The following is a 13,125-nucleotide window of genomic DNA, read 5'->3' as shown; positions in this document are numbered from 1 at the left end:
TGCACGCCCTGCCTTTCCCACTTCTCACTTAAGTTCACCTTTCGGTGAGAGACTGGGTTAGTGAGGGAATGATGGAGGCCGAAGAGTTATTCTTTTAAATATTCACAACTAAATCCCTACGACAGCATTTCAAGGAATCTGACTATATCCCTTGCCTCTACTTTTTGATTAAATGTTGATTGTGCTATTTAATTAATAATTAATTCTATAGAGAGCAGGAATTTTACTCCATAAATTCAAAAGTACAACAAATATCATATTCTTGATTTAAAACCAAATGGGCACCCCTAGGTCTTTCCTATATTGAAATTCTGGAGTCTTATTGATGTGTATCATTTTGAGGGTGGACTCTTTTCCTAAACATGGGATTTTTGGGTCAGAAGGTCAATGTATTTCAAACCTGAACATTCCATATACTGTCCCACACCCAAAAGTTTCAAAGTGTCTGATTATCCACACCCTCACCAGCCTGGAAGTTTTCAACTTTCGGCAAGCAGATGGGCAAAAATTCAATTTTGTTATTATTTTAATTTGTATTTCCCTGGCTCCTGGCAAGATTGAGCAACTTTTAATGTTTATATGGCACCTGCACTATCTTTGATCCCCTGGGTCATTTGTCTTCTTACTGATCTATAAAAGCCTTATGTAAGTAAGGGCTCTTAATTCTTTTTTGTGTGCCTATGCTGCAAATATTTTCTTTTAATTTACCACTTGTCCTTTGACTGCCTATGGGCTAGTAAAGACCGAGCCTCCTGCCCCTCAGCTCATAGTCTAGTGGGGGCATCAGATGAAAGACAGATAATAGCAAGACAACTTGATAAAATTATCTATAGATAGGGGCGCCTGGGTGGCTCAGTCGTTAAGCGTCTGCCTTCGGCTCAGGTCATGATCCCAGGGTCCTGGGATCGAGCCCCACATTGGGCTCCCTGCTTGGCAGGAAGCCTGCTTCTCCCTCTCCCACTCCCCCTGCTTGTGTTCCTGCTCTCACTATCTCTCTCTCTCTGTCAAATAAATAAATAAATAAAATCTTAAAAAAAAATTATCTACAGATAATACATCACAATAAATGCCACAGGGGCCACTTCTAATATCTGCAACAGGCAAAATTTGTTTTCATATTAAATAATGCTTTTTATCTTTATTTTATTTATTTTTTAAATATTTTATTTATTTTAGAGAGAAAGAGAGAGCGCACGCACGCAAGTGGGGGGAGGAGCAGAGGGAGAGGGACAAGCAGACTCCACGCTGAGCGCTGAGCGCAGAGCCCCATGCGGGGTTCAATCCCACGACCCTGAGATCATGACCTGAGCGGAAATCAAGAGACAGATGCTTAACTGACTGTGCCATCCAGGCGCCCCTAAAAATGCTTTTTAATGTGTAATGAACACAATGTAACTCCACTGAAGGCCACTGGCATACTTTTATCATGAAGTCAGGCATAAAGATCACTACTTTTAGATTTTGCCATAACTTGACCAGTTTTAACCTCATTCAACTTCTACCACTTCTTACATGTCCTCTCTCAACCTACCACTCCCAAATTCCATTCTTCCACCGAGTGTTTCTACCCAGTCTTCTATTTTCAAAGTAATGGTATTTGTTAGTTTGTGATAGAGATTTTGGATAGATCTCCAGTGAGTCTTAGACTCCAAATATGTACATTAAAGAAACTGGAGAAGTCTTAGTTTCTCCAAATTCTTTTTTTTTTTAAGGTTTTATTTATTTATTTGACAGAGAGAGATAGCAAGAGCAGGAACACAAGCAGGGGGAGCGGGAGAGGGAGAAGTAGGCTTCCCGCCGAGCAGGGAGCCCGATGCGGGGCTCGATCCCAGGACCCTAGGATCATGACCTGAGCCGAAGGCAGACGCTTAACAACTGAGCCACCCAGGCGCCCCTCCAAATTCTTTTTTTAAAAGATTTATTTATTTATTTTAGAGAAACAGAGAGAGAAAGTGTGGGGGGAGGGGCAGAGAGAGAGTCTTGAGCAGACTCCACACTGAGCGTGGACCCTGAGATCACGACCTGAGCTGAAACCAAGAGTCGGACGCCTAACTAACTGCACCACCTAGGTGCCCCAGTTTCTTCAAATTCTTGACTATGCAAACAGAGTTTCAGACTTTAATATTTTAAAATTGGAGAATCTATTTTCCTGTTTAGTATTTACTCATTTACCAAATATTTGATTGCATACCTTCTATATACTTAGGCACTGTTTTAAATAACATTATAGCCACATGTTCATGGAACTTACATCCTAGTTGGGAGAGAGAGACATTAAATGGTTATAACGTAAGTTTATAATATGTCAGACAGTGATACATACTATAAAGAAAAATAAGGCAAGATAAGAAGGGTATTATGGGTTGAACTGTGTCCTCTCCAAAACTGAAGTCCCAGTACCTGTGAATGTGTGACTTCATTTGGAAATAGGATCTTTGCAGATGATCAAGTCATGATGAGGCCATTAGAGTGGGCCCTAACCCAATGACTAGTGTCCTTATAAAAAGGGGAAATCTGACACGGAGATATGCACACAGGGAGAACATCATATGAAGATGAAGGCAGAGATCTGCGTGATGCTTCCACAAGCCAAGGAACATCAAAGATTGCCAGCAAACAGCCAGAAGGTAGGAGTGAAACATGGAATAGATTCTCTCTCATGGTCTTCAGAACAAACCAACTCTGTCAACATCTTGACCTCAGACTTCTAGCTTTTAGAACTGTAAGACAATAAATTTCTGTTGTTTAAGCCTCCTAGATTGTAGTACTTTGTTATGACTGCCCTAGGAAACTAATACCGAAGAGGGAAAGTGAGATTTTAGATGGAGTGATGAGGGAAGTTTACGTATGAAAAGAGAACAGAATGTAGTCAAGAAGGTAACTGGGAGAAGCATAGACCAGGCAGATGGAAGAACAAGCACAAATACCTTCTGGTGGGAGCACATGAGTGGCAAGTGTAAGGACTGCCAAGGTCAGAGTTCCTGAAGCATAGTGAGCAAAGTGAAGGAAAGTGGGGGGAGATAAGGTCAGACCACGTAGGGACCAACGGGTCATGTGTGGATAGTTGCCTTCTTCCCTGGGTAAGATGAGAAGCCATTGGAGGGCTGTGGGCAGAGAAATGACACCATTGTCAAAAGTAGCATATGTAGTTTTCTGTTAAGCAGAAAACAAGTTCCAAGTTCCTGATTTATGGTTTCGCTTATGCATCTGTGTCAGCCAGGACTCTTGGGGTTGCAAGTGACAGAGATTCAGCTCAAACTCTCCTAAGCAAGGGAGGGAACTTATTAGCTCCCTTAACCAAAAAGCCCATGAGTAATTTCGGCAGAGCTGGGGATCAACCCTTATCATCAGTAATCTGTCTCCTTTTCTCCTTCTTTCAGTTCTCCTTTCCTCTATGTTGACTTTATTTGCAGGTAAGCTTTTATTATGTGGCAAAAGAACCACTAGCAGCCCTAGACTTCATGCTTCTTAATATTAGGTATCCCAGGAGAGATTCTTTCTCTCCTACCATTCACATAATCCCCCAAAGAATGCTGGTTGGCTCCCTTGGTCATGAACCTAGTCCTACAATAATCAATGGTGGTTTCTTGAGACAGTTCTTTGACTAACTGGCCTAGATCACATGTCTACTTCTGTGGCAAGGAAGCAGACCCACAGGTTGGACTAACTAAGTGGATGAGGAGCATTTACCAAAAGAAAAGAGTTATATCAGGGCCACAAAGTTGTACAGCTTCAGAACTCTGATTCATGTTAATGTCTATATGAATGGGACCCGCTGCAGTGCACAATCCGTAAGAGACCATACTTGGTGGTCCTTGGTTCTCTAACCTAAGGAAGGGGGAAAAGAAGCTGTGCAGGCAAAAACAGCAGGCATCCCCTAAGATGCCTAGTACATCTAATTACAAAGCTAGTCACTTATAACTTTAAGAACTTTTTTTTTTAAAGACTATTTATGCAAAGTCGGCTGGACTTTTGGCTTCCTGGAACAAAATATGACTCACAAAATGCAAATCTACAACAGATATATAAATACATTTATTTTATCTAAAGAACGATATCCAATAGTCCTCATTATGGTACACTCTTGAGCTTAAAGCAAGCAAATAATTCACCTTTGATAACTAGTATAAATGGAGTTATGATTCACAAATGCATGGTTCTTCCTAAGAACTTTGTGCATTCCTTTATTTCACAGATATAGATTGGCCCCTAATATTAACAGGTATTATGTCAGGAATTACAAATATAGTGGGGAAACCAAACAAACCTGGTTCCGTCCTCATGGGTGAGATGGACATTGGACAATGAACACACAAATAAATATATACTTACATTGTGATAAGTATGAAGAAGGAAAAGAACTGGGTTCTATAAGAGAAAATTAATAGGAGGTTGGAGGTTAATTTAGATTGGGATCAGGGATTTATCTGAGGTTGTGCCATTTAGGCAGAATGCTGAGGTATAAATAGGAATAAGCCAGATGAAGAGTGGGAGAGGAAGGGAGAGTATTCCAGGCAGAAGAAACAGTATGTGCGAAGGCCTTAAAGAGTTTCAGATATCACCAGACATCCCTGCCCAGGCCCAGGGACATTATCCCAGATGCTTACCATTTCTATTGTTTGTTGCTTTCCATGATATTTCAAATTAACAAATCACACACATTCCCTTTGCATCATTACATAGTAGATGGAATGTTTAGATTTCCCCCCACTGATTATAATTTTTATATATTAATGTATTAGTATACAAAGATGGCAAAGAGACCAAAAGTGATCAAAAATGGAATTGATGAAAGGATGATTGTAATTATTTCATGCTAGCAACATATTTTCAAATGTTTTGCAGTCATTTACCACTTGTTTCCATAACTTCATGGTAGGAAAGAAGAGGATGAAAGGATTTAGAAAGAGCTGAGGACACCAGCTATGGAGAGGAGGTTAGTATTTACAGGTAATTCTCTAAAATTCTCTTCTGGCATCTGCTAAGTGAAGGACAGAAGCCTGGGTGCTAACTACTGGGGAGGACATAAAACTTGGATGTCATAGTCCAGGCCCTTGATCAATCAGGGTCCAAACAGAAAATAGATGGTACACTCAGAAGGGGCTAATTTGGGGTGTCTTAAATATGAAGGGACTGTTTTCAAAGGTGTGTGTATATGAGCTCTTAATGCATAAGTCCACAGGGATGAGAAAAGATGGTTACTGGACCTAAGAGGCAAAGATTATCTATCTATCTATCTATCTATCTATCTATCTATCTATCTATCTACCTATCTATCTATCATCTATCTATCATCTATCTATCTACAGAGAGTCACAGAGTCATGTAGAGTTGCCACTCTGTATCAGAGAGGAGCAATGACCTTCAGTCAAGAGACATAGCCAGCAGGAGGCAACTTTATAGAAAGGGAACAAGTGGGGGTGCCCGGATAGCTCAGTCGGCTTGGTTTTGGCTCAGGTCATGATCTCAGGGTTGTGAGATCCAGCCCCGTGTCAAGCTTCGTGTGCAGTGAGGAATCTACTTGATGATTCTCTCTCTCTGCCCCTCCCCACACTTGCATGCATGCTCTCTCTCTCAAATAAATAATCTTTAGGAAAAAAAAAAAGGGGGAACAAAGGGATCAAGCAATCTGACCTCTTTTCCTCCTTCTTCCCTTTGACTTCTAACTGAACCCAACTAGAAGGCAGAAATCATGAGCATCCACTGATGTGGTCCATACAGGTCAGCCTTCCAGGAAGAGAGTAGGATGGAGAAGAGGAAGAGTAGAATTGACCTGAAGGATGAAAAGATATTTTGCCAGAATTCTCTACAGGATTTCTACCAACCCCCAGGTATTTAGCTAGCTAACACCATGTTGCCTAGATTGATGCAGTTCTTCTTGACCATATTTCATAATTCATAGAGGCTGGATATGTATTAAAATATTCCAAAGTGCTTATCTGCTGATTCCTAGGATGCCCTGACAACTGGACAAGTAGCGTAATTCCTGCTTTTCTAGTTTCAGAGTTATTTGCTGCCTTTTTTCCCCCCTACCAGTCAACTCCTAAAAATGTACAGCCCAATCACTTCGGCAATCATGTGTACTTGGAACAATTCCCTAATTAAGTGATGAGATACTTGAAGAAAGGCACTTTTGTCATACTGCTATCACACCTATCATTCATCTTGGTTTTTCAAAATATTGTAGGAATTTTCAAATATGAAAAGCATCATGGAGAGTAACATAATGTGTACTCATATATCCACCACCCTGATTTGGAAAATCTTAATATTTTGACGTTTCCGAATTTTTAAATAAAAATCACAGATAAAGTGTAAGGCTTCTTGTTACTTGTCGTTACCTCCTATTTATTCATTCATTAGTGCCTTCATTCATTCCTTTCATTTTAAAAAGATCTATTGAACAACTACTTAGTATGCTATAAAAGCCACGGGAGAAAAACAAGTAAGTTTGAGACTTATTTCCTTTCCTCAAGGTGTTCTCAATCTAGCAATGATATCCCCCAAATGGCTGGCTGTCTGTTTTCAGTAGATGGGCGTGAACATAGAAAAGTGGGGAAAAAAAACTAAAGAAATGACAGCTTCTGCATTGAAAAATTGGCAATATAAGGTCACAGTGGGAACCAAAGAGCGAGATGGATAAAACTCCAATTGCACTAACATAGTGACCACGTTGCCTCTTCTTGTTTCTGATGGAATTGTACGGTAGATGCTCTTTTAGCAAATGAAAAACCTGCCACTAAATAGGTATTTGACATCAGCCAATTTTTATTACAGTTTCTAGTACCTAGTCCGTACTGAGCATATAGACAGTATTAAATTCTAAAAAAAAAAAAAAAAAAATCAATAGGTAACTTTCAGGTCTAAAATTGTATAACTGTGTACATTTTTAAAATTTTATTTGAGGATAGGTCCACTACATTGAAAGCACAATGCATTCAAATTCCTCTTATCCATACCTGACGGTAAGTTCTCTAAAATCAGATAACTATAAGGCTTGCCTATTCGATGAGTAGTGGAAACTTTTCACAAGGGAAACTATTCCTTTCAAGCTTGAATTTCTTCACATTCTGCCATTCTGCTGGGTCTGGTTTGCCTGGGTCTGCAGTTAGGAAGACTGCAAGTCTATGTAGTATCTTGGTGCAATTTAGGAGGTCCCCCCTCTGGGCTCATACAGCCCTGCTAGCTTGTGACTCTGGGGGGAAAAAAATCGACCCCCTTTCCTCAGAGACAGCCCCAACCAGCCCACAGCAGCCCCACTCACCCCCTTGGCCCGGCCTGTTTGTGCCCTGCACACGCCGTACAACCAGGTGCCTTGTTTCTGGTGCCAAAAAACGTGGCTTTCAGCACACTACGGTGAGCACCTCGCAGTGCTGGGCACTTGGCCAGGTGCTGGAAATAAAAAGAGGACTAAGACAGAGTCTACCTTTGGTGTCTGGGACGAAGGCCATATAAACAGATTACCACAGCAAGACCTAGTAAAGTGATCAAAGAGAAACACAAACAGGATCACAAATGAAGGAGCCACTCATTTTTCTCGGATGCGGCTGTGGTCAAGGAAAATTCAGAAAGGAAGAGGCTTCTGAACTGGGGTTCATAGAATGAGTAGAAGTTCATGAGGTGGGAAAAGGGCATTTGGGATCCTGATGACAAGGATAAGCTAGGGAGTCTCTTCCTGCAGCCTCAGCCTCAGGAAAGCCTGGACGGCAGCTTCAGCACTTTGATCTAGGTTTTGGGTCCCACCATTTTTGTTGGGTATGTCTCTTTTTGTCTTTGAAGTGATCCAGACAAGCTCAGCAGCGGGGCTCGTATAAACAGTGTAAAAAAAACCAGTGTTCACTTGCCAGCACTGTGCCCCCACATAGCTCTCCTGGGAGTCTGCAGAAGCAGGAGGTGGCTGGTCAAAGGCCAGGGAGTTGGGAACACGGCCAAATGGCCTCCTTGAAGATACAGCACACAAGGACATTCCAGGAAGAGGGAGCAGTATAATACCACGGTATTTTGTTTGCCAGATGGAAATATCCTTAGTGACAAACATATTTAATTTGGCTGCAGGTGTGACCTCTGATTATGCAACAGAATTGTGGATCAGCTAGAATGTAATTTTTGAAAGACCGAGACTGCTTATTTCCCTAGAAGGATCAGTTAGTTTTGCCCAGAAAAGCTGTTCAAAGACCGCGGACCACAATTTCTAACTCGAATGAACCTTTCCCTCTGTTGGCATGTTCTGCTGGTTGCTAGAAGAATCGGGAGGAAGCACGTGCACAGCACAGCTCCACGGAAGCCACTATCACTCTCAGAAAAACAACTAGGTGTGTGTCCCTTCGGCAGGGAGTTAGAGAGCGCTTCCCTGGGTCATTAAGGGAGAGCGGTCAGACGCAAGCATCGGACTGACTATAGAGGGTGGGGGGTCAGTGGCAAAGACCTTTCTTTATGCCCCTACGGTAGGGACTCTGACGTTGCTGTGATGTACTGAAATGATGGTGTCCTCCGAACCTGTTTGTGGAGTTCAAGGAGGACTAGAAGCTTCACTGGGCACTGTTCAGCACAATAAGGACAACAACAACAAACCTGCTGACTGTGTTTTTACTGATGAGTTCCAAACTAGCTATTCCAGGCCACACACTCATAAACTAGGTTCTCCTTTGATGACCCCTATGTTGAAATAAAAGGAGGTGGTGAGTTATGCAGCACCAGCCCTCAGGAACTGCCTGAGGGCCCTCCTTGCAACAATCTGATAACAGCAGAAAGCACTGAGGAGTACCTCCCCGCCCCTGTTTGTGATCCTCCAGTGCCCGAAACAGCTCCCACTGACTAGGGAATGGAAAACCTTGACCCATATTAGTACACAGGTAGGAGTCATCAATGAGAATACGAGACAAACTCAAGAACACTTTGTAAACACAAAAGAACATTTCTACCAAGTAGGCAGGCCCATTAAAACATGGCAGGTGAAAAAATAAAATAAAATAAAATAGACCAAGGGCAGCCACAGAGAGTTGAGGGATATGTCAGCTTGTATTTAAGTACCCTGCAAAAGGGGATCACATGTCAATGAATAGCATTGGGAAAGTATCATGCACCAAAATGTCCTCAATCACCCTATAAAGACTTGACATTCTTCAGCTCAGGAATGAAAAAGATACCCCATTCCATCAGGTGCATATGCCAAAAATTCAGGAACCAGTATTTAGTTCTCTCTTTTCTCCACTACTTTCCTCCCATCAGTCTGTCAGCAAGCTGACCTCCAAATTATATATTGATCTGTCCACTTCTTTTTATGTCCACTACCACCATCCCAGTCCAAGCCACAATAATCTCTTGCCCAGACAACCTCAATATCCCACCTACTGGTTTCTCCATACTCACTTTGGCTCCCCTTCATCTCTGATTTCAGTATGGGAAGGTCTTTCTAAGCATAAACTGATGGAAGAAATTGACAAAGGAAGAGTTACATATATTTGACAACAAAAAAAGCTTAAAATTTTGAATGTCAAAAAAACATCACCACACATATCCCTTAGCAGAAGTGAAAGCAAAGAGAAATTTCACTTTCTACTATACATGTTTCTGTATTATTTAGTCAGTGCCTATATATGTCTTTTAAATAAAGAAAATTGTACACAACAAAACATGTTATAAACAACTAAAAATAACAAACTGGAAAAGTATTTGACACAAATATGATAAGACTTAATAGATTTGATAGTCTTAATATATAAAAGCTCATACGAATCAAAAAGAAAAACATTAAGACCATCAGTATTAAAATGGGTAAAGAAAGGGGCACCTGGGTGGCTCAGTCGGTTGAGCACCCGACTCTGGGTTTCAGCTCAAGTCATGATCTCATGGGTTGTGGGATCAGGCACTCAGCAGAGAATCGGCTTGAAGATTCTCTCCCTCTGCCCCTCTCCCCGCTTGTGCGCATATATGTACGTGCATGCGCACGTTCTCGCTCTCAAATGAATAAATAAATCTTTCAAAAAAATGGGTAAGAAAAAAATTATACTTTGAAATAAGCTACTAGGTTTTTAACAAAAAAATGAGTAAGGATATTGACAATAAATCACTGAAAATCAAATACAAATATGTAGTAAAGAAAAAATGTCCCATCTCACTAATAATCAAATAAATGAAAATTAAAAGCAAGATAACATCTTTTACATTTTAGGGTACCAAGACTTTTTAAAAATTTAATAAATCTATCACTTTCATCCACATTTTGTGGGAGTACATAATTTCTTTGGTAAGAATCTTGGCAATGTCAGGTATCTCAAAAGTTCATAGCCCCCCCCCCTTTTTTTTGAAGATTTTATTTATTTAAGAGAGAGAGAGTGAGAGAGAGAGAGTGCGGGCAAGCGCGCAAGAGCTCAGGGGGAGAGGCAGAGAGAGTGGGAGAAGCAGACTCCCAGCTGAGCAGGGAGCCCAACACAGGGCTAGATCCCAGGGCCCTGAGATCATGACCTGAACCAAAGGAAGATACTTCACCGACTGAGCCACCCAGGTGCCCCAAAAGTTCACAGCCTTTGACTAGTGATTTTACTTCTAGGAATTTATCACAAGGTAATAAAATCACAGATATGGACAAAGATTAAACTACAGTGGTTCATCTAAGAATTATTTATAAAATCAAAAATTGGGGAAAACATAAGGATCAAATAAGAGCACAGTTAAATCAATGCTGTTAAATCTAACAGTAAGGTAAGTTATAATAGTGCCATCAAAAATGTTTATGGGGGCATCTGGATGGCTTGGTTGGTTAAGCGTCTGCCTTCAGCTCGGGTCATGATCTCAGGGTCCTGTGATTGAGCCCTGAGTTGGGCTCTCTGCTCAACAGGGAGTCTGCTTTTCTCTCTCTCGCTCTCAAATAAATAAAATCTTCAAAAAAATGTTTATGAAGGCTCAATATGATAAAAATACCTATTTTCCATAAGTTAGATATAATTTTAACATAATTCCAATAAAAATACTTTCAGAATTTTTTCAATAGAAAAACTGACCCTAAAAGTCAAATGGAAAAATAAACAAGAATGGCCATGAAAACACTGGCAAGGGAGAAGAGCAATGAGAAAGGACCAGTATTACCACATATATATGAAAATATATTTTATGCAATAGTTAAGAGAGTACAGTACTAGAATATTAACAGCGAGACAAGTGGAACAGTATAGACACAAAATACATACATTAGTTCATTCCATGGAAAAGGAAGCATCTTAAGTCAAAGGGGAAAAGGTGGACCCATGAGTAAATGATGTCAAGACAACTAGAAAGATACAAAGAAAACAGTTGGATCCATGTCTTTGCAACATTTATCCCCTCCAAAAAAAACCCAAGAAAGACAAAGAAATATAAAAATTAAAACTATAGAAGTACTAGAAGAAAACAAAGATTAAAAAGTTTTTTAAATGGGAAGGTCTTTATAACGATGATTCAAAATCCAGAAGCCATAAAAATAAATATTAAGTCTGACTATATAAAAATATATTCTAAAATTTCTACATGGGAAGATTCTACAAGAAGAGTCAAAGCCAAAACAAACTGGGAAAAAAGTTGTGATCTATGTCCCAGACATAGGGCTAATCTCCCTCATGTACACAGAGCTCCTATAAATTAGTATGGAAGGCCTGTAACCTGTAGAAAAGTGGGCAAAGCTTATGAAATGACAGTTTAGTTCCAACAAATTTTAGGATTGTTTGTTCCAGCTCTGTGAAAAATGTTGATGGTATTTTGGTAGGGATTGCACGGAATGTACAGATTGCTTTGGGTAGCAATATTTGTTCTTCCAATCCATGAGTGTGGAATATTTTTCCATCTCTTTGTGTCTTCCTCAATTTCTTTCCTAAGTGTTCTATAGTTTTCAGAGTACAAACAAAGTACTGGGTTTTTCAGAGTACCTGTTTGGTTAGGTTTATTCCTAGGTATCTTAATAGCCAAAGTACTGTTGAAAAAGAAAACCAAAGCTGGAGGCATCACAATTCCAGACTTCAAGCTCTATTACAAAGCTGTAATCATCAAGACAGTATGGTACTGGCACAAAAACAGACACAGAGATCAATGGAACAGAATAGAGAGCCCAGAAATGGACCCTCAGCTCTATAGTCAACTGATCTTTGACAAAGCAGGAAAGAATATCCAATGGAAAAAAGATAGTCTCTTTAACAAATGGTGTTGGGAAAATTGGACAGCAACATGCAGAAAAATGAAACTCTACCACTTTCTTACACCATACACAAAAATAAATTCAAAATCGACGAAAGACCTAAATGTGAGACAGGAATCTATCAAAACCCTGGAGGAGAACACAGGCAGCAACCTCTTTGACCTTGGCCTCAGCAACTTCTTGCTCTACACGTCTCCAAAGGCAAGGGAAACAAAAGCAAAAATGAACTACTGGAACTTCATCAAGATAAAAAGCTTTTGCACAGCAAAGGAAACCGTTGACAGAACTAAAAGGCAACCTATGGAATGGGAGAAGATATCTGCAAATGACTTATCAGATAAAGGGCTAATGCCCAAAATCTATAAAGAACTTATCAAACTCAACACTCAAAAACCAAAAAATCCAGTCATGAAATGGGCAGAAGACATGAACGGATATTTCTCCAAAGAAGACATCCAAGTGGTTAACAGACAAGTGAAAAAATGCTCAACATTATTAAGCATCAGGGAAATACAAATCAGAACCACAATAAGATACCACCTCACACCAGTCAGAATGGCTAAAATTAACAACTCAGGAAACAACAGATGTTGGTGAGGACGTAGAGAAAGGGGAACCCTCTTACACTGTTGATGGGAATGCAAACTGGTGCAGCTACTCTGGAAAACAGTATGGAGATTCCTCAAAATGTGAAAAATAGAGCTACCCTATGACCCAGTAACTGCACTACTGGGTATTTATCCAAAGGATACAAATATAGTGATTAGAAGGGGTACATACACCCCAATGTTTATAGCAGCAGTGTCCACAGTAGCCAAAATATGGAAAGAGCCCAGATGTCCATTGACAGATGAATGGGTAAAGAAGATGTGGTATATATACACCATGGAATATTACTCAGCCATCAAAAAAAAAAAAAAAGAAATCTTGTCATTTGCAACGATGTGGATGGGATGAGAGGG

General features: G+C 40.3%; 2 long non-coding RNA genes across 6 annotated transcripts in view; both read right to left on the bottom strand.

Moving 5' to 3' along the window:
• The window catches only part of LOC144381838 (uncharacterized), a 77,841-nt gene that overhangs the window by 51,527 nt on the left and 13,189 nt on the right, over positions 1 to 13,125 (bottom strand). The window lies entirely within an intron of this gene.
• LOC144381839 (uncharacterized) lies at positions 4,349 to 11,239 on the bottom strand. The gene is made up of 3 exons (XR_013447782.1): positions 11,187 to 11,239; positions 9,370 to 9,423; positions 4,349 to 4,368 (listed from the first exon to the last, which is right to left on the bottom strand). It is a non-coding gene; the product is annotated as an uncharacterized LOC144381839 (long non-coding RNA).

Source organism: Halichoerus grypus, chromosome 5, assembly GCF_964656455.1.
Source record: "Halichoerus grypus chromosome 5, mHalGry1.hap1.1, whole genome shotgun sequence".
NCBI classification, from domain to species: domain Eukaryota; kingdom Metazoa; phylum Chordata; class Mammalia; order Carnivora; family Phocidae; genus Halichoerus; species Halichoerus grypus.
Note: the sequence above shows the minus strand (reverse complement) of the source record. Positions and strands in the feature narration are given on the sequence as shown.